Raw genomic sequence first — 19,631 nt, forward strand, 5'->3', positions numbered from 1 at the left:
ATTCCTTCTCTCTTTGTCAGCTGAAATATTCCCCCTTGGCTACTCTCTGGCACAGCTTTTGTCAGAAAAACAGGATAAATGTTTGATTCCTTTATTCACAAATTTTCAAAATAATATATTGGTTTCCTGTCACCTTGCAATGGTGATCAACATGTTTGTCAATGTCATGACTAACTCAAGAAATTAAACCTAGTTGATATGTTTCATATCACCTTGCAATGGTGATCAACATGTTTGTCAATGTCATGACTAACTCAAGAAATTAAACCTAGTTGATATGTTTCATATCCTTGGTGCTTACACTGTCTCATCACTGGCTGGTGGGAGGCTCTTAAAGCTGGCTCTTGAGCCTTTTTGACCTTGACTTAAGGTCATCTGGAGCGCCCTTATGGCAGGGCTCTGGGCTGCTTAGAAGACGACAGCACTGGAATATCCAAACCTGGCCTGATCAAAACAGAGGCTCACTTACCAGTCCCACTCTGGCTAAATATAATACACTCAGCAGACTTATTCATCACCAACAAATGCATTTAACCCACAGCCAATGCCTTGCTTCTCTGTTTGTGATGATCCTTTGGCATTTGTATGTTTTCTGGTTGTTCATCATTCCATGGTTTGTCATCTGATAAATGCCAAAATCAGAAGGCGTGGCTGCAGCACCTTGTACAAACAGTTTACTATGGGGTTGTTTTATTATCGTGTTGTTTAATGAAGCCGCAGACAGTATTTCCAGACTACCCATCTGGATAGCTGAAGTTCAGGTGAAGTCCAAAATATTTTCTACACTTAAAGCTGAAAGTCCATATGACGGGCTGAATTTTGGCTTTTTTGTATTCTGTATAATATCAAAGCGGGTTGCTACTTTTAAAAATCCCAAGGGAAGTTCACAGTGTGTCAGGCCAGACTATTTATTTATTTATTTACTGAAATTTGCTTATCCTTCACACCAACGCGCGAGGAGGTATTATTATCCCCACTTTATATAGGAGGAAATTGAGAGTCTGAAATGCTGGCTTGCCCAAGGCCACGCTGGAAAGGAAGCAAGAAGCTGGGATTCAAACCCACATTAGGCTAGGCCGCCCCAGCTTCTGCTTCCAGTAACTGAATCTTGGCCCTGCTTATGAAACACAAATCACCTTCAGAGATGTTAGCACTGCAGCAAGACTGATCTTTCAAAATGTTAATGTGATTCAGGCATCCCTAGTCTCCTCCCCCTGCTTAAAGCCTTTCAGTGACTTCTCATTGCTCTGAGGCTGAAAGAAAATCTGGGAGGCCCAGAAACCCTTTGAAAGTGGCCTCCTTCCTGCAGACCATGCTGGACCTCCCCACCCTGCCCCAGCTCCCATCTCTACCACCCTGCTCCAGCCCTACTTCCTTCTTTCGTTTTTATATTCTCTTTTGCCCCACCTCAGGGCCTTTGCACATGAATTGCTGGTTCCAAAAAGAGACTTCCCTCTCTGTCCCTTCTCATCCCTTAAATCCAGCTCAGTATCTGGTTTCAGAGATCTTTCTCTGTCCCTCCTAATTAAGCCGGACCCCATAACAGGTGCTCATAGTGGCATGTACCTCTCGTTTAGAGCACTTGCAGCTGTGGCAATTTACAGTGCTTTGTGATTTTTCATTTGGGGTCCCTAATCCTCCCCCCCACACACACACTATACAGTGGACTTGACTCAGGAGGGGCCTCAGTCTACATTTCCTCACCATTACTCCTCCAGCACTTAGCATGGAGCCTGGCTCTTAGAAGGGACTTAGTAAATATTGGTTGAATGAATAAATGAACACAGCAGTGAGAATAAAGCTTCCTTCGATCGTATGCAGTGGGTTCTGGGTTCTGTTTATTGTTGTTCTGCTCTTTTGGCTCCTGGGATAACTACAGCTCTGTCCAAGCTACTAGAGTTTTGTTAAAGAACTTGTAAATTCTGAAATCAAACCTCTGTTGGTAGGAATCTAAAACCTGACTTGCTTAGAGGCTCCTGCCTGTCTTATCACCAAGAGTGACTCAGAGAAAATGTCCTGAACAAACCCTGGTGTTTGGAGAGGCCCCAAGGAGTCAGCGATGGAGCTGCCAACTCATCCTAGGCTACCCCACCCTCTGCGCCTGGAGGCCAGGCCCAGAAAGGAGGGCCCTCTGCTCAGACAGCAGAGCTGAACAAGCGTTCACAAGAATCAGAGGATAGTTAGAAGTGACTTTGTTACCCAGAGCATTGGAGTGAGGAGGGAAGGGCTCCCCATTCAAGCAGGACTCAAATTTAGACTTAACAATAATCTCTAACTGAGTTACCCACACGGTCAAGAAGATCCACCAACAGAACAGAAAGAAGATATTTCCAGACACACACACACATGTCCATCCTTGCCACCTGCCACACACCCTGAATTCATACTTCTAATAAGTCCTAGATTTACTTTGTGAATGGTACCATTGTCTTGTTTTCTTAGTTTGCTTAGATATTAAAATGTCTCATTTGTTAAGCATAATTATTTTTAAATATGCCACAATTTTTGTGGTTCTATATTGACATCTTTTCATGTTTTCATAAACTGGAAGCCTTGAAAATTTTGAAGGGGCATAAACATTCTCTGAGGTCAGTGCCAAGTTCCCTCTTCCTCCCCTCTCTGCCCAGCTCCAGCTTGGAGCGCTAAACTTTCAGAAGTTCCGGGTCCTCCCTCAGACACCCAGTTTCCGACTGGTGAGCCTGGGCTGTTGGGGAGGCTCAATTCTACCTTCTTAGGGTCTTCATATCTTCTTTTCCTTCAGGACCCCCTGATGCCCCAAGCTGATTTTGATTAGGAGAGGCATTACCATGGGGCACCTGGGTGGCTCAGTGGGTTAAAGCCTCTGCCTTCAGCTCAGGTCATGATCCCAGGGTCCTGGGATCGAGCCCCACATCGGGCTTTCTGCTCAGCAGGGAGCCTGCTTCCTCCTCTCTCTCTCTCTCTCTCTCTGCCTGCCTCACTGCCTACTTGTGATCTCTGTCTGTCAAATAAATAATAAAAAATAAAATCTTTAAAAAAAAAAAAAAAAGGAGAGGCATTACCAGACAAGAATGAGAATTTACAACCTAGGAAAACTGAACTGCGGGTTTTCCCTCTTTCTTGACAACTCTACTCCCCATAGTGTGACTTTTTCCAACTTGTGGCCCTGAAACCAATGCTCATTTTTGTAGCTCATTTATGCACAAGGCAAGTAATGGTGGCCCCATTAGTTCCCCCAGGCCTCCAGGGTTTCACAGAATGAATAATCACAGGGTCTGTGTATAAAGCACCACGGAATAATATTCAACTCAATTTTTCCTCCTTTCTTCTGTTGATAGCGCCTTCCTTTAGCTGTGGTTTGATTATTTTTAACATTGCTTTCTGAGTCGCTTTTTAATTTGCAAGAAGCAGTGAGATAGAAAAGGAAGAGGGGAAAAAACCTACAGAAGATATGCAGTTAGTTCACACTTCCTGGAAACATCGGTGTGGTTTCTGGGTAGTCTCTGCCGAGAGCACCAAGAAACTAGACACCTGAACAACCTGAGACCCTCAGCGCCAGGCTGTCACCTGTCTTCCTTCTCTATAAAGACACCAGGATAAGCAGAGAGGCGGCAGACCTGTTCCCCCCCACCCACACACACAGCTGTCCAAGCTGTTGAAGACCTTCTTGTCTGCTGGTGTTCATTGTACCCTGTCTTTTGTGAGCTTTGTCGTATTAGCCAAAAATCTGTCTGCTCAGAGAGCAGGGATCATCAGGTCATAACCTGTGTCTCTAGTTTGTTAGGCCCTAGAAGGGTCATGCCTATTGGTTGACGGATCCACCCCCAAAACATTCTGGAAGAACAACTGCAACTAGACTTCAGTTATCCATGTATCAGAAAGGCATTTTCCAGGGTGCCTGGGTGGCTCAGGGGGTTAAAGCCTCTGCCTTCAGCTCAGGTCATGATCCCAGGGTCCTGGGATTGAGCCCCGCATCGGGCTCTCTGCTCCGCGGAGAGCCTGCTTCCTCCTCTCTCTCTCTGCCTGCCTCTCTGCCTACTTGTTATCTCTGTCTGACAAATAAATAAATAAAATGTTTAAAAAAAAAAAGGCATTTTCCAGATTTTAGAGAAAAACCAGAAATACCTTTCATCCATCATTCATTCATTCATTCATTCATTCACAAAACCTCTACTGGCTGCCAGGCTCTGGGCCAGACACTAGGGACTGGGCAACGAACAAGGCAGAGTCCCTACTTTCCTGGAGCTCATGCTCCCACAAGAGTGAGAACAAGCAATGAACATGCTAATATAAATGGACGAGGTGGGGCTAAGCGCTCTAACGGAAAATGAAGCAGAGTAAGGGAAGGTAGTATGAAAGGAGGGGATGTTCCTGGGTGGTCAGGGCAGGCCCAGAGGTGGGTGACACAGGGAAAATTCTGGCACTTGCACATGTCCGAAATCTTAGGGAAAATGGCCTGTTATAGAGACCCTGCAGCTGAGCAGCTTCCGTTCCTCAGATCGTGCTGGAAGCAGAAATCCTGAACTGCCCTGTCCTAGCCGCCTCTGGAGTCATCATCTTTGGGAGCCAAGGGAGAGAGAAAAGGAAGAGTCTCAGGGTAAGAAACGCTCCATTCACGTTGTCAATGGAACGTTGTTCTTGCCCATTACTGAAAAGAGAAAGGGGACCTTCCCTTCTGGTTCAGGGGAAAGAAAGGGGCCCCTGTGGGAAGAGAAACCTGCTCTAGTTATCAGAAAAGAAACACCAGCCGGGCCTATGAGACTTACAGAAAGGGAAAATGGACCCTCCCCATCAGCCCTCCATTTGGAAGGGGTCAGATGAAGACGTTTTAAAAATGAATCTCTGAAAAGATTCCTCTTCCTTGTCTAGTTCTCACCTAATGCTGGCAGACGGGTAATGGCTCCTTATACAACAGGGGGTGAACTGAGCACAAAGTAACTCTCTTGAGCCCGACTGGATGATGTTGCCATCACACCTCACCTCCGAAAGGGAAGAAATTGCACGGAATTGCACTGTTACTATGCCAATAATGGTGACTAGCGTTTCCTGGCCCGAAGCATTAAGCCCTACACAGAGCATATGTAGCAGAGTAACCCCATTAATCCTCACACCAGCCTTGCGTGGTACCTTTTATTGTTATGCCCATTCTACAGATGAAGAAACTAAGACTCCCGAGTTAAGGACCTTGCCAACATCATACAGCTAGGGAGTGATGGAGCTGGGATCTGCAAGCTGGCCCTTTGACTCCGGAGCCCAGGCCTCAGCCTCCATGGTCAGCACTGCAGTCAGTCCCTGCCGGATGCTCTTGTCAATCAAGCCCGATCCGACAGGAGAGCGGGAGAAATCAGGAGGTATGTGTGCTTTCCTGCTCTCCATCTGGCTGCTGAGGGTCTGAACAGCCCAGGCTGCGTTAGCGCAAGGTTTCTGCTGATGAGGACGCAGCCTTCCCCCCAGAGCTTTAGGTTGTGCACTTGAAGGACCTGTCTTCTCTCAAGAAGCTATTTAGTTGAGCAAAATTACCTGAAAAGCCACATACACCAAGTTCCCATGGGGAAAACATCCCGAATGTTCATTTAGGTAATTGTTGCCATACAGATCTGGTCCTCCCTGGATGCGTGTGGGGCTCTGGAGAGCCAAGTGTGCTCTGGAGGTTGGGGAGCCCCTGAAGCAAGTTAGAGGAACAAGCCCACAGTCAATGTTATGATAAGGATAATGTACCACTATTTTACTTTGTTTATTTATGGTGACATCCCAGCCCTGGGGCTACTGATGGTTCAGAAAGTTGCAGTAAGGACTGAATGAGGTGATGTACCCAGCACAGTGCCCGCCATTTATGTCAGCCCTAATCATTCTTATTTCAAATATGCCTATGTATTCCCTTTCCTTCCCTCTGTGTGTGTTGCTTGTAAGGCACCAAGTCAACCACAATTGCTGCTGAGCACCAATTTACTAGAAGCTGCTCTAAGTGAACACCCCCCCACCCCCACCATCAGTGGCTGCTCTTTGACCAGGGCGACGTCCCACTCTGATTGGTGGAAATCACGTGTGGTCTGAAGAATCTGCAAGGCAGGAGGTGCTATGCACGAACTCAGCCCATACTGGCTTTTATTGCTCGGAGTAAATGTCTGACTTTATCTTGTTCGATAGATTCTGCATATGAAATGCTCCAAACACGTCTAACCATAGAAGCCACCGCTCATTGATGATTGCTGTATTTGGAGAGGAGGGAGAGCATGTGGCTCTGTGTGTGTTTAGGAAGTGGTGAGAAGTTTCTTGAAACAGATCTACATCTCCTACATGGGCCTTGCACAGGACAGGAGGGCAGCTATGAGCACAGGTTCTGGGTCAGACTGTCTGCACACCAATCCTGGATTTCCCCTGGGAGCTTGAGCAAGTAACTTCACTTGTCTGTGCCTCGGTTTTCTCGCCTGTAAAATGGGAACAATACTAACACCTGCTTTATAAGATTGCTATGAGGATTAAGTGATTTAATAGGTAAAAGCAAGCACTTAAAACAGTGTCTGACAGGTAGAAAGCACCCTACAGTGTTAGGGGTTTCTAGTATATCCCCTTCCCTTCCCCTTGTCTGCCTCACCCTCAACTCAGCCAACATAAACAAGCAAATATATGTGTGTGTGTGTGTGTGTGTGTGTGTGTGGTGTACACATGTGCTAGCTTCCTAGAACACTCTTTTCTGTGATCATTTCATTTGTTTTTTTTTTTAATATCCTAAGTACTATAGGAATACAATCTCATTAAAAAAAAACAAAAAACAAAACTTCAAACAATGCTGGTGTGTGGTGAATTACGCCAATCCTCCATTCACCTGGACCCTCAGGAGGTTATCTTATTCAGAAATGGGGTCTAGGGGCACCTGAGTGGCTCAGTGGGTTAAAGTCTCTGCCCTCGGCTCGGGTCATGATCTCACGGTCCTGGGATCGAGCCCCACATCGGGCTCTCTGCTCTGCGGGGAGCCCGCTTCCCCCTCTCTCTCTCTGCTTGCCTCTCTGCCTACTTATGATCTCTGTCAAATACATAAATAAAATCTTAAAAAAAAAAAAAGAAAAAAAGAAAGAAATGGTGTCTAAAGGGATGCCTGGGTGGCTCAGTCGGTTAACTGTCTGCCTTCGGCTTAGGTCATGATCCCAGCGTCCTGGGATGGAGGCCCTCATCAGGCTCTTTGCTGAGCAGGGAATCTGCTTCTCCCTTTGCCTGCTGCTCCCCCTGCCTGTGCTCGCTCGCGCTCTCTCTCTCTCTCTCTCTGACAAGTAAATAAATAAATAAATAAATAAAACTTTTATTAAAAAAAAAAGAAATAGGGCCTATGAAGATGTAATTAGGGATCTCAAGATGAAATTAGCCTGATTTAGAGTGGGCCCTAAATCCAATGACTGGTGCCCTTAGAAGATGAGAGGAGGGGTGCCTGGGTGGCTCAGGCAGTTGAGCCTCTGACTCTGGATTTCAGCTCAGGTCATGATCTCAAGGTCATGAGATTGAGCCCCGAGTTGGGCCCCACACTCAGCATGGAGTCCCCTCCTGTCTCTCTCCCTCTGTCTGCCCCTCCCCCTGCTCACTCATACTCTCTCTCTAATATGAATAAATAAGTCTTAAAGAAAAAGAAGAAGAGGAAGAAAAGAGGACACACACAGAGGCACAGGGAAAGAGACTCTATGACAATGGAGGCAGAGACTGGGGTGATGCTGTCATGATCTGAGCCACACCTGGGACCACCAAGAAGTGGGAGATGCAAGGATGGATTCTTCCCTGGAGCCTTTTCGAGGAACATGGCCCTGCTGACACCTTGATTTTGAGCTCCTGGCCTCCAGAACTCTGAGAGAATAAAATTCCAGCTGTTTTCAGCCACCTAGTTTGTGAAACTAGCAGCCCTAACATTGAATACAAGTCAGTAAAACCCGTTTCCTCCAGACCACACCACAGCCAGGATGAGGTCAGCCGCTGCCACGGCCTTGTCTGGGAAACTTTACGGACCATATCCTGTCTCCTGTGGACATTGCCTCTGATTCACAAACTTAAAAGATAAGGGAATCCTCTAGAACAATGTCTCCTCCTTTCATAACTTATGGGCTTTTAGGGTAATTTTAACGTTACTTCCTCTTTCTCCTACAGGTTACATTTTCGGTCCCCTTTAGTCATTTTCTACAAAGTTGATTAATATAGGTCCTTTAATATCAAGATGGGTCCACTCTCTGTAAGAAATGGAAGTTGCTCTTTGAAGAGAGCTTGGTCCCATCTTGCAGCTGTGAGCAGGAGACACAGTGACCCTTACAGGACAAGGGATCTCTACATGCAACATTTCAAATTAAATGAGCGTTAGAAATCACTTCTGCCTTTGACCCTTAATGGTGTGGGGGTTACAGCTCTTTTTGAGAATCCGATAAAAGATGCCAACTCCTCATCCCTGAACTATGCACCGAACATCTAAGATATCATTTGAGTTCTGTCCTTGTGTAGAGGTTAAACTTCCCCTCATTTTACAGATGAGGAACATCAGCCTCTGGAATATAAAGCAAGAAAGACCTCAAAGGGATCTGTGACAGACTCAGGAAAAGAGCCCAGGTTCTCCACGACCCCCTGCCCCCATCAGGGGGCTCTTTCCGTACCTCAGTCTGATGACCCCGGTTTGCCAGCAGAGGCGACAAAGAGGGGGAAGCGGGTGCCAAGGGAAGGGAAGCCCCAGACTAAAGGAGCCAATGGTTAGAGCGAGGAGAGAGTCCAAGGGCTGTGTCTTCGACAGTGGTGGTGGCCAGGACACCACAGTGGGTTCCGAGGACCTGGCTCTCTTCCACTCTCCACCGAGGCCGAGACAAAAGAGAACTTTACATTAAAGCAACAAAGCCTCGGATAATGCAAGGAGAACTTATTTTAAGTAACAATCTTTGCATTTCTGAAAGAAGTTTATAGAATGTCCTCTAACGCAAACCTCTTAAAAATAGAATAGCACCTCATCTTTCTAAGACAGTTTAAATGTAGATGAATATGAAGGCACAAGGAAGGGCTAGTCAGGAAGGGTAAATACGTTGTCTGCTTACACCAGTCCCACTCCGTTGACCTGAGAAAGACATCACTTGTCCACATGGTACCACGTCTATACCAATACCAGATGTGGCCTCAGAATCATTCCCCTCAGCACTCTAGACATTACTCCCAGTAGGCAATGAGGTCTGCAACCTATTTGCCATCCTAGTGCTAAATGAGCTTCCGACACTGTTTCTAGTCTCTTGTGAGTAGATATCTCCCTGTGGTCCCATTTAAAGTTTCTGATGGCTTTACTTGGTTCAGCAGAGGCCTAGAGACCTCCTTTTCTAGGGCAGTGATCTCCCCCCACAGGATTTCTTCTAATAGCTGTGCTCCTACATTCTACATCCTAAGAATTCTCACTGACTTCCTGATGTTGACATGGACCATGAAGACGGTTCTTTCCAAGTGTCAGGTTCAAACTTACTATCGCCCACAGGTCTTGTGTCTTGGTTTTTGATAGTCTCTTTTGTAACAGTGATCTCTTTCTCCCTTCGCTCTCTCAACTACATCCGTAATGCCCTAATGTTAGATACTGAAAAAGGAAAAAAATAGATGACAGCAGTCCAAGCTACCTCATGAAATTCAAAGACAATGACTGAGTAAGGAATGGTGTGGTATTTCACATCTTGTCACTCTAAATGTAAAGAAGAGCAGTTCTGGGGCACCTGGGTGGCTCAGGCAGTTAAGTGTCCAATCCTTGGTTTCAGCTCAGGTTGTACCTCAGGCTCATGAGATCAAGCCCCATACAAGGGGTTCCGCATGGAGCCTGCTTAAAATTCTCTCTTCCCTCCTACCCCTCCCCTTGGATTCTTTCTCCCAGAACAAAACAAAACAAAAACAAACCAAGAGCAGCTCTATGTATCCACTATATAGTTTACATACATTGACTCTAGAGCCCTGTGCTGGCCTCCTTTCATGACCCTGTTGTTTGCTTGCATCACCAAGAATTCCAGAACTACTCTGGAACTTCCAACCCTATGTTTGCCTCAGTGCCCCTTGACTTGGTGCTTTGTCTTCTGTGATATAACTGTATGCCCCTCACCCCCCTAGGGAACTACCAAGTTAGTTCAAAGGAAATGCCCCACCTGAGTGGAAGAAGCCAGATGTTAGGGACATTGCAGCCTGTGTTGGAGAGTGTGGCCGAGTTTTCTGTGCAAGACATGGAGCACACAGAGGGGCTGAACCGAAGGTGGTATTGTGTTTTTGGTGTTCTAGTTCAAAGTCTGGTTTAAAACAGCGTAAACCAGAAGATGCCTGGGTGGTTCAGTTGGTTAAACGTCTGCCTTTAGCTCAGGTTATGATCCTGGGGTCCTGGGATCGAACCCTACATTGGGCTCCCTACTCACCGGGGAGCCTACTTCTCCCTCTCCCTCTGCCCCTCCCCACTGCTCTTTCTCTCAAATAAATAAATAAAATACTTAAAAAAAAATAAAACAATGTAAACCAAAGAGGTTTTCATACTTTATGATGTGGTTTCTGTTCAAGAAATCATTTGTCTTCCTGCTTCCATGCTCAGCTTCCTCCACTGTCCATTTCAACCCAATGCTAGAGGGATCTTTTTAAACTTACAGATCATGTCCTGTTGCCGCTCAAAAATCCTATATTGCCCATCCCCCACCCCCACCTCTGTCCCCATGTCTGCAAGGCTCCTCCTCTTCATTTCTTCTCTGCTCCAGCCACTCTGACTTTCTTGCCCCAATCAGAAAGACACCAGGCTCCCACCTGGGGCCTTACTCTAACCATCGCTTCTGCATTAACCTGGATGTTCCTTGGCCAACTGCCTCACTTCTCTTCATCCTGGTCTCTCCACAGGGCCTATCCTGGTGGCCCTGTTTAACCTGTCTCCACGTATGCACACTCTAGCCTGCCATCCCCATTAGCCTACCCTCCTTTTTGTCTTTATTTTTATTTTCCCAGAACTATTGAACTTCCTAGGTACTATATTATTCCCATTTACTATGTTTACTCTTTATTACCTAGCTCCCTTGAGAATATAAACTCCAGGAGGGCAGGAATCTTTTTCACTAATTTTCTTTTGCACTAATGTATTCCAAGGGCTCTGACTAGTGCTAGGCACTTAAGAGGTTCTCAGATAATATTTGATGCATAAATGGTTGAATGAATAAATAAATGAGTGAATAAAGCCTTTGTTCTGGGATACATAATGATTAGTGGTAAAAAAAAAAAAAAAAATCCCCTTTGAAGGATTTCTGAAGTAAGGAAATGGAGGGGAAAATCAACATTGTAGGAAGACCAAAAACAAATAATGGCATTCACCCTTCTCCTGGATAATATTACTCACCAGTGGTATTTACCTATCTTTATAGGTACAAAACTGACAAAATTTCCAGCAGGTAGTTTTTACAGTGATTTTATTTTTACACTAAAGAAGTTCCCAGTAGATCTTTGGGTCTTTTAAGCAAAAAACAAACCGTTGTTTAGATTACTCTAACAGAATGTTAGGTTTCCCTTCATTGGACAGGCAGCAGAAATGCACGTACAGGAAAGTGACTTAAAAGTCATAAATGTTTTGCCCAAAGAAAGATGCTTTTGTGGTTGAATGATGGAATAATTTATGCGAACTACCTTTCAGTGGCTCTAATTTTGCATGCAGAGGTGAGCTCATGTGATGAGGAGCCAAAAAGCCTTCGTGAGACATGCTCTCTGGACTGTTAATGAAATGCCAGGCCCAAGGGTAACACTAAGGCAGTGTAATGTAAGATCATGGAATAACCATCATCCCATCCAATTAACTTTTGCAGAGGAAGCAACCTTGAATCTAAATGCCAACAATATTGGGCTGCATAAAGACATCATGACTCTCTAAAAGAAAGCCCAACACTTGAGGGCTCATGAAATTGTGTCCATACAACTCTGAGCCTGAAAGAGGAGAGATCTTCTGCAAAATAACAATACAAACTAGATGTACTCAGAGACGTTATGTTTAAGAGAAATGTGCATTTTTATAGCAGTTCATGTTTGAAAGACTGACAGGTGTTCCTTGTCTCCTTCACTGTACTTGGCTGAAGTACTTTTCAAAGTCTAAATGCCGACGTGATTGATTAAACACGAGCACAAAACATGCTATTATGCACTCGTAACAAAATTTGCGAGTCTAATCTTTTAAAAAAGCATACACTATCGTCAAGACGTGATGAACGGTGACACTGGAGGAAAGCCCTTCAGATGAATCCCTGGTGTAAGTCAAGGGTCAGCAGAATTTCATGGACAGAGAAGGAAGGGACTTAACCTTAAGGCTTTCTTAGACAAGGTGGTCTTCTAAGAAAACCTAGGCCCTGTGTTTAAATCTGGCCTGCATTTGCAAAATCTGGAACCCTCCTTCTTGTTGCCTTTGAAGTCAAGGTATTAACAGGGCTCAATGCCAGGCCATTCTCTGTGACCTCTCGGTGGCCACAGTGCCAAGGCTTGTCCCTCCAGCCCTTGTATCCCAAAGATTCTTCAACACACACCATTTCCTTCTGACCGTGCGTCTTTCTTCTCTTCACCTGGCTGCTCCTCAGGAAAGGAAGACCCTGAGTTTTTCATTCACCTTCTCTGCTCCCATACTACTTCCCGTGCCCAGCCTCCCCCATCCCTCTTACCTCCACCTGCACCCTCCACCCCCTGCCCCATCCTGTTCCATGCCAAGGTTATGAGTTCAAACCCAGGAACCCCGCAACTCAGGTCTAGTTACCGCTCTGCCCCCAACCCTGTTTGGGACTTTGGATTAGCCACCTGCCCTCCCCGTGCCCTGATTTTCTCATTTGCAAAGTGGATGACAGCACTAGCCGCCAGTGGCTAGAGCCTGTTTTGGTGAGTATTTAGTGAGTAAATTGCTCTGAACAATGTGAGGCACAAATTAACCCCACAGCTACAGTCTTCAAATGCAGAAATGTATTTATCCTTCAGGCCTCAGGCCAGATGTCAATCTTACCGGAAGCCTGGCCAGATTTGTTTGACCAGATGTAATGGTTCTTGGTTCTCGTTTATTAATTTGAAGACTTGAGTACTAGCATCTTTCTTATCCCCTTGGAAAGGTAGCATTGACCAAGCAACTAGAAGTTTCTGGCGTAGGGGTTCGATACTTCATGAGTATCCTCCTATTTGTTTTTGGAAAGTAGGTATTACTACTTTCATTTTCAGTTGAGGAAACCAACACTCACAAAAGTGAAATTCACAAAGCAAACAGGACTAAACTCACATGCCTCCTCCACTTCATTTCTAGATTAATTGCCCTCCAAAGGTAAGGTCAGCAGCTCGTACTCACTTTCTCTGTCCCTCAAATGGAGAAGGTGTTTGGAAACACCAACTGTTGTTGATTTGACATGAATGTACAGTTTGGATACGAGAATCTGGCGATATAAGAGTTGGCATGTATACAACATTGAACAACTTCCCAAAGCACATTCACCTGCATTATCTCGTTAAAATTTTGCAACAGTTCTGGAAGATATGTGTTGTTATTGTCTTAACTTTTCAAATAAGGGACTGGGAGAAGGAGAGGTTAGTTGGCTTTCCCCAAACCAAATCACCAATAGTGGCAGAGCCAGGACACCCATGCAGGCATCCTTCCATATGCTACCCACTAGAACACCATTATCTTTTTCCCCAATACCATCTGAGATCCAGCCGATGGCACAGTATCTTGGAAACAGAATACATGTTATATGAACTCAGTTACTGCAAAAGAGGCAATGGCCACACATTACCAGAAAAACGTGAAACTGTGTTCCCAGAGTTCAGTTCTTCAAAAGGAGACAATCCCCAAGCCTGGCCAAGTTAAAAAAATCTAATTCTCATTCTATGGGAAGAAATATGCAGCTTGAATAGTTCCTTTAATCCAAACATCAATTTATATAAAGTAATAAGCCAATGGGTATAGGAAACCTTAAAAGTTGTTCTTCCTTATCCAAAGAATTCACTTCTAGAACATTCTTTCTTGTCTCTCTGAAGGATTAGGCATGGTGTCATTTCAACCTCTCTCCTGCAGTGGTACCCCTGCAAAGGGTTTGGACCACGTGACGTAATTGTTTTTATATTTCCGAATATGAATGAGCAGGTTGGGGTGTTGTACAACAGAGAAAGAAAATGAATGGCTGTGTCTTTAGTAACAGGCCCCATTTCAAGAAGAAGCCCGTGTTTCCTAGAGAGTCTGTTCATCACAGGTCTGAAGAAAGAATGGTAGCAAAAATGCTGACACATGTTCATAAAGGGAAGGATTGCAACATTAGTCCAGGGAGTTGAACTAGAATTCTTATTTGCCTTTCTTCACTTGATGGGATTGGAAAGGAGCTTAACTCCATTCTCTTGACCTCCAGGCAGACTATTCTACCCTAAGTAGGGTAGAATAAATATCAGACGTGGATGGGGTACCTACAGGGCCGTGGATTTAACATTTTGTATACTGAATGCAGAGCTCTCAGCCACATGGTATGAGAAATAGAACAAGGAACCAGAGACAGATCCTTTGCTGGAAGGGTTTTCTGTATAATAAGAAGGAAATGTAAATGACCTCAAAATGAGACAGAAAGTGAAGCGTCACAGGAGTGGTGAGATAATGTGCTAAGGCAGCTCAAAGGAAGGCATGATTTCATCGGTCTCAAAGCCTAAGGGACAGGAGCACTCATAGAGGAGGTAAGTGGCAGTTGAGATGGGCTGGTTTTGGAGGGCACTCTGCCCTGGGAAGAAAGACCATCCCAGACAAAGGAAACAACCAGGACTAAGGTTAGAAGTGGGAAAAGCCAGGAGGCAGACAGAGAATAGAGAATTTTGTCGGATCATGGTGTAGGATGTCGGAAGGTCAGACTTTTATGGTAGGTTCTACTAATGAGGTTTAGGAAACATGAGTAGGGGTGTCTGTCCGTGAAGTGAAATTGGTATCAATGAACCAGTCACTTGTCTGAACCTCTCATACCTCTCCTAGCAGAAGATGTTTTCAGGAGCATCAAGCCTCATGGCGGGTTCGGCCAGTTGACCAGCCACCCACTAGAAAGCAGTTCATGGAATAATTTTAGCTTTTACAACTAAAGACTCGTCTGGGGTTCATACAATAGGAGAAGTTCTGCAGGCTCTGGAGAAGATGGCAAAACCCACCCTGCTTTCTTCCCAGGGCTGGCTAAGGTAGCTGCCTGATTTTCAATGTTTAATCACATATTAGCCATACTCGACGCTTGTGCTAATACATCCATGCCCCGTGCTGGACTCTACAATCCAGATGTGTTGAATCAACTTTTCTTCTCTCTATGAACACCATCATGGAAAAAAAAGAAAAGAACACAAGGAAAACTGTTTTTTGTTGCTTTTTTTTTTTTGTCCTGGCGTCTCAATTTCTGCATTTCATAATTCAGCAGAATCTAGGAGGCAGAGTGTGATATCTCTCCCAAAAAGGAAAGAAGGTGTCTTACTGCCAAACCGAATATCTAGATTTGGCTGGGAGTTTTAAGCCACCTGGTTACATATTTCAAGATTTCTCCTTTTGCGACTCTATGTTAGTGCCTTCAGTGTACAAATAGATGCTGGGCCTCACTGAAATAAAAAGGCCGGGTTTTACTTCTCCTTAATCTCTAACGTTTTCTGCCTTATGAAAAATGTACGCTGCAATGTTGTGTTTGGCCCAGGCTACTAAAAAACAAAATAAAACTAAACAAAACAAAAAACTTTCTTCAGGAGAATCTGTCCCTGTTCCCATTGTTTTCTCAGCATGTTTTCAGCATCAGGACATTGATTATGCTGTCATTAGCCAGAATCCTGAGACAGGAAAAGATCTATTAGGTCATCCAAGTGCATTCCTGGAGCAGGCCGATGTCCCCCGGGAGAGGCGGGGACACGCCGTCTTAGGCAAATGACCAAGGAAAATGGAGAGGCGTGTACAATTTTACCCTGCTACAGTTTTTAATTTTTTCAAGTTTCTGAAATAACTCCTGGAGATTCTATGAAACAGTTACACTGCTCTCTTTAGGTTAGTGGTTCTCAGCGGAGAGTGATTGTGCCCCCCGACCCCCCACCCAGGAGACATTTGGCAATATTTGGAGACATTTTTGATTGACACAGCTTGGGAAAGGAGAGGGTTCTAGAAGGTACTACTGGGTAGAGGCCAGGGAAGCTGCCCTACGTCCCACATTGCATGAGGCAAGCCCCCTCCACCACCTCAAAGAATTACCCAACCCCAAATGTCATTACTGCCAACGTTGAGAAACTGGTTTAGGTCTTTTCCTTGCTTTTTTATTTTTCCTGTTGTCTAACTATTCACTCAGGCCCAAGGAAAACAGATTCCTTGGCTTCCTGGCTTCAAGGAGTACACATTATTCTGAAATAAACCATTTTAAACAGTTTCCTACTAATTCTGACTTCTAGTCCCAGCTGAAGCAAGTATTAAAAATCATACAGAGAAACAAAAGCACCTTTTCTAGTTATTTCAAGAGTCAGACTGTTGAATTTCATAAGACTCTAGATCAGGTAAATCACAGTCTAGAGCCTTAAGGAAGAAGAAACCGTCATACTTGCCTGAATTATTAGAGCCCTGTCGTTCTTCAGAAGCTTATATTTTTGTTTCTACATATTCTCCAGCGTACTTTTTTTTTTTAAGATTTTATTTATTTATTTGTCAGAGAGAGTGAGCACAGGTAGACAGAGAGGCAGGCAGAGGCAGAGGGAGAAACAGGCTCCCCGCTGAGCAAGGATCCCGATGTGGGACTCGATCCCAGGACCCTGGGATCATGAACTGAGCCGAAGGCAGCTGCTTAACCAACTGAGCCACCCAGGTGTCCCTCCAGCATACGTTTTTATAGGCAGAGTAGATCTTTAAAGTCAAACCTTAAGTGAAAACCTGCTGGTAGCAAGCAAATATCCCAAGGGTATTCAATTGATAGCTTATCCCCTGTCCTTACCCAAATCATAACCAGTATTCATTCTCCCTTAGAAGGAAAGAAAGGAGGATAGGGCATGAGCTAGGATGGAGCAGTAGCATAAGGGCAAAGTGAGGAAAGGAAAGATATAATAGAAGGAAAAGAGAGACATAACCAGAATGTTGCGTCTGTAACTTTGGAAGGATCTTGGCCGCCCAGAGATTCCTGGTTAGATCTTCAACTTCCAGTAAGGAAGATTTCAAAGCTACAGGTCAGGAGATGTTATAAAGGAAAAAAAAAAAAAAAAGAAAGAAAGAAAGGAAATGGATCAAACAATTTACCCTAGGAACAGTTACCAAAATACTAGCATCAAAAAAGTAAGCAGCGTTACAAATACATTGGCTTAAGGTTATCACTTGTCATAATATTTTTGCTTGCTTGGAGTTTTCTGCTTTGGGGAATCTAAGTTGAGTTTATATTTTCAAAGACCAAAGAGTTGTTACAAATTCCAGGTTAGCTCAGATGTTTTGGAAGTGTGAGGAGCAAGCCAAATCCCCTGCAAATCCTTGTGAAATAACATGGGATTTTGTTTAACTCTTTGAGATCCGTAGCAGAGTAATGCATGCCCATGTGAAATGTTAAAGATGTTTACTCTATAACCCATCAAAGAGTCATTCTTTCCTTGAAATTGTGCCTTGATTATGACATTCTTCCCCATCCCCCACCCGAAACAGAATCAAGGGTGGACTTTTCTGCACTATTGGGCTAACTTGAATTAAAATCTGTCACTTGCATTCAGTTAGAATTCTTGTTACATTTCCTAATGAACTGTGTCTGATCTTTGGGCATTTCCTGGGCTATTTATGACAATAGTGCAGCTAAGGCTTAGCAGAGACTTCATGGTGATATTTACCAATTTAATTATTTTTAATTTTATTTAAATTCAATTTATTAACATACAGTGAATTGTTAGTTTCAGAGGTAGAGTTCAGGGATTCATCAGTTGCATAAAACAGTGCTCACTCCATCCGTGGCCCCCTTAATGCCCATCCCCCAGTTACCCCATCCTCCTACCCACCTCCTTTCCAGCAGCCCTCAGTTTGTTTCCTACAGTAAGGCATCTCTCATGGTGATGTTAATACATGAAGCATCTTTATGAAGGGTACAGTCTAGAATCTTAGTTCTGTATTGTTATTAAAATCAGTTGCCTACAATCCTCCTCTCCTGAATGAGGCTGCCCAGGATAATTCAAACACAAATTCTTACAGGGAAGACAATAACAAGATCATAATAGAACTAAGAGTCGAAAAATCCAGTCCTAACTTTCTCTGTAAACTCCGAACACACTTAATAAACTCTTTTCCTTTCTTTCTGTTTTACTTAATTTCTACGAATTGCAATAGTCATTTAAGCTCATGGTGAATGAAAAAATGCCTACCTCACAGAGTGGTGGTGAAAAAAATCTCCTTTCCCTACCTGCCCAACCTCCAGCCCCATTGCTCAGAAACAGACACTATTAATAGTTTCTCATGTGTTCTCCTAGAAATTTTCAGAGAGGAGAAGAGAGGGGGAAAAAATGATGTTTTTCTGTGCCCCAATTCCTTCTCTCTCTCTCTCTTTTTTAAAAAATTTCCAGAGCTCACAGTACTTTACATCATCACTAAATCTCTACCAGACCAGTCCCATAAATATCTCAAGCTATTCCAAATACATGAGAGAGATAACTAGAGAAAATAATCTCTTAATATAAGAGACAGATTTTAGTAACATTGTCTCTAGCCTTTGGTGGGTTCGCTCTTTGTTATCTGCTTTTAATCCAAGTTTCCAAATTCATTTTGAATCATGTAGCTGTTTTTTCCTTAATTACAAAAAGGGCCTCATTTAGTGAAATGCACTGGAGCTTTAAACTAACATTGATCCTGCAAACCCAAGGAGACCGCGTGGAACTAGGATGTTCATTAGCAGACACACAGACCTTGAACATCTTGTTGCTTCAAAATGCAGGACCCTAACCATTCCCTTTAAATCCTAAAACAGGAATGCATCATGCTCCCAGCTATCTCTTCTCTTAAATTCAGATCAGTCTGGAATTTTAAACTCCTGATACCGCCCCATTAATAGAAATAAAACCGAGTAAATTTGCAGAGAGAGAAAGGCATAAATAAACGGCAGCTGAATGAGGGCTGGTAAGGAGATAGCTTCTGTCTTCAGAATCCCAACCCTATTGGCAGCAGCTGGTTTGGCAATGCCCAGTAAGCCGCCCAGATGAGGAGAGCACTTTCTTGAAGTCTCCTCACTCTGAGGAGAAATCAAGGTCTTTCCCTTCTCTCTGCAGACATTGCCACCAAGGATATGAGGCCCAGAACTTCTCAGTGTTAGCCCACAAGTGTGGCAGAGCCTGGGGACTGAGACTACAGCTGTAGATTTGGCCACCCTGACAACCCCATACCAACTCTCTGGGCCTGGGAGCCAAGACAGCATCTCACTGTTTAAGCTGGTTAAGTTTAGCGTCTGTTACTTGACGCTGAAGGCATTCGGAATGATACAGAGATAAAGAAGCCAGCCTCAAAGGAACAAAAACAGAATTTCCACTCCACAAACCGTATTTTGTCTTCTTGGATAAAGTAACTGCTTCGAAAAGAAAAGCACACCTACAGTTCTTTCCAATACCTTATGGTTTCCTTGAATTTCTTTACTTCCATTGTGTTTGTTTTGGCCTGTTTCATTTTGTTTTCCTTATGGAATGAAGACTCAAACTGTGTGGGGTTT

This window comes from Martes martes, assembly GCF_963455335.1.
Source record: "Martes martes genome assembly, chromosome: 3".
NCBI lineage: Eukaryota > Metazoa > Chordata > Mammalia > Carnivora > Mustelidae > Martes > Martes martes.